General features: G+C 41.4%; 3 non-coding genes and 1 pseudogene across 3 annotated transcripts; all 4 read right to left on the bottom strand.

The window, feature by feature from the left end:
• Window positions 1-370: 370 nt before the first annotated feature.
• Window positions 371-489, bottom strand: LOC138408596 (5S ribosomal RNA). The gene has a single exon (XR_011241915.1). It is a non-coding gene; the product is annotated as a 5S ribosomal RNA (ribosomal RNA).
• Window positions 490-972: 483 nt separating this feature from the next.
• On the bottom strand, window positions 973-1,081 carry LOC138409389 (5S ribosomal RNA; annotated as a pseudogene).
• Window positions 1,082-1,565: 484 nt separating this feature from the next.
• LOC138410174 (5S ribosomal RNA) lies at window positions 1,566-1,684 on the bottom strand. Its single transcript, XR_011242970.1, has one exon. It is a non-coding gene; the product is annotated as a 5S ribosomal RNA (ribosomal RNA).
• A 496-nt stretch (window positions 1,685-2,180) lies between these two features.
• On the bottom strand, window positions 2,181-2,299 carry LOC138410064 (5S ribosomal RNA). Its single transcript, XR_011242860.1, has one exon. It is a non-coding gene; the product is annotated as a 5S ribosomal RNA (ribosomal RNA).
• Between the last annotated feature and the right edge of the window lie 201 nt (window positions 2,300-2,500).

Genomic DNA, 2,500 nt, shown 5'->3' with positions numbered 1-2,500 from the left:
AATTGTTCCAAAATCAATCTCAAGGTGCAATATTGTCATATCGTTGCAAGAAAAAAATCATTACAATTTTCAAAAATGACCTTCAGCAATATTGTCAGTGTTTCATATCCAGTTGTTTCCTTGATGCAGAGTAAACTCACTGCTCTTTCATCGCTCTCTCCAAATAAGACAATTTGAAAATGATATGTTAATAAAACATGAATAAAGTAGTGTTTTGATTAGAAACAAATCTGATGAATGCTCACTCTCACCAATGATGTGAGGGTTCCATATTCTTTTTTCCTTTGATGAACAGTCTTTCCTGCTCTTTCCAAGAGGTGTCTCCTCTGAAGCAGCAGCAACAGCGCCCTCTGCAAAGAAAAGTCTAAAAAGCTTACAGCACCTGGTATTCCCAGGCGGTCTCCCATCCAAGTACTAACCAGGCCCAACCCTGCTTAGCTTCCGAGATCGGACGAGATCGGGCGTGTTCAGGGTGGTATGGCCGTAAGCGATTAACTCCACCCACAATACCTCCTTTATACATGTGAATCATCACCATCATCAATGGTTCTTCTGTTGCTTTGCAACCATAGAATCTTGAGGTGTGGGTGGGCGGGGGGGTCAATTGTTCCAAAATCAATCTCAAGGTGCAATATTGTCATATCGTTGCAAGAAAAAAATCATTACAATTTTCAAAAATGACCTTCAGCAATATTGTCAGTGTTTCATATCCAGTTGTTTCCTTGATGCAGAGTAAACTCCCTGCTCTTTCATCGCTCTCTCCAAATAAGACAATTTGAAAATGATATGTTAATAAAACATGAATAAAGTAGTGTTTTGATTAGAAACAAATCTGATGAATGCTCACTCTCACCAATGATGTGAGGGTTCCATATTCTTTTTTCCTTTGATGAACAGTCTTTCCTGCTCTTTCCAAGAGGTGTCTCCTCTGAAGCAGCAGCAACAGCGCCCTCTGCAAAGAAAAGTCTAAAAAGCTTACAGCACCTGGTATTCCCAGGCGGTCTCCCATCCAAGTACTAACCAGGCCCGACCCTGCTTAGCTTCCGAGATCGGGCGTGTTCAGGGTGGTATGGCCGTAAGCGATTAATTCCACCCACAATACCTCCTTTATACATGTGAATCATCACCATCATCAATGGTTCTTCTGTTGCTTTGCAACCATAGAATCTTGAGGTGTGGGTGGGTTGGGGGGGTCAATTGTTTCAAAATCAATCTCAAGGTGCAATATTGTCATATCGTTGCAAGAAAAAAATCATTACAATTTTCAAAAATGACCTTCAGCAATATTGTCAGTGTTTCATATCCAGTTGTTTCCTTGATGCAGAGTAAACTCCCTGCTCTTTCATCGCTCTCTCCAAATAAGACAATTTGAAAATGATATGTTAATAAAACATGAATAAAGTAGTGTTTTGATTAGAAACAAATCTGATGAATGCTCACTCTCACCAATGATGTGAGGGTTCCATATTCTTTTTTCCTTTGATGAACAGTCTTTCCTGCTCTTTCCAAGAGGTGTCTCCTCTGAAGCAGCAGCAACAGCGCCCTCTGCAAAGAAAAGTCTAAAAAGCTTACAGCACCTGGTATTCCCAGGCGGTCTCCCATCCAAGTACTAACCAGGCCCGACCCTGCTTAGCTTCCGAGATCGGACGAGATCGGGCGTGTTCAGGGTGGTATGGCCGTAAACGATTAACTCCACCCACAATACCTCCTTTATACATGTGAATCATCACCATCATCAATGGTTCTTCTGTTGCTTTGCAACCATAGCATCTTGATGTGTGGGTGGGTTGGGGGGGTCAATTGTTCCAAAATTAATCTCAAAGTGAAATTTTGTCATATCGTTGCAAGAAAAAAATCATTACAATTTTCAAAAATGACCTTCAGCAATATTGTCAGTGTTTCATATCCAGTTGTTTCCCTGATGCAGAGTAAACTCCCTGCTCTTTCATCGCTCTCTCCAAATAAGACAATTTGAAAATGATATGTTAATAAAACATGAATAAAGTAGTGTTTTGATTAGAAACAAATCTGATGAATGCTCACTCTCACCTTTCAGTGATGATGTGAGGGTTCCATATTCTTTTTCCTTTGATGAACAGTCTTTCCTGCTCTTTCCAAGAGGTGTCTCCTCTGAAGCAGAAGCAGCAGCAACAGCGCCCTCTGCAAAGAAAAGTCTAAAAAGCTTACAGCACCTGGTATTCCCAGGCGGTCTCCCATCCAAGTACTAACCAGGCCCGACCCTGCTTAGCTTCCGAGATCAGACGAGATCGGGCGTGTTCAGGGTGGTATGGCCGTAAGCGATTAACTCCACCCACAATACCTCCTTTATACATGTGAATCATCACCATCATCAATGGTTCTTCTGTTGCTTTGCAACCATAGCATCTTGATGTGTGGGTGGGTTGGGGGGGTCAATTGTTCCAAAATCAATCTCAAGGTGAAATTTTGTCATATCGTTGCAAGAAAAAAATCATTACAATTTTCAAAAATGACCTTCAGC

Source organism: Paralichthys olivaceus, chromosome 5 (genome assembly GCF_024713975.1).
Source record: "Paralichthys olivaceus isolate ysfri-2021 chromosome 5, ASM2471397v2, whole genome shotgun sequence".
Lineage (NCBI taxonomy): Eukaryota > Metazoa > Chordata > Actinopteri > Pleuronectiformes > Paralichthyidae > Paralichthys > Paralichthys olivaceus.
Note: the sequence above shows the minus strand (reverse complement) of the source record. Positions and strands in the feature narration are given on the sequence as shown.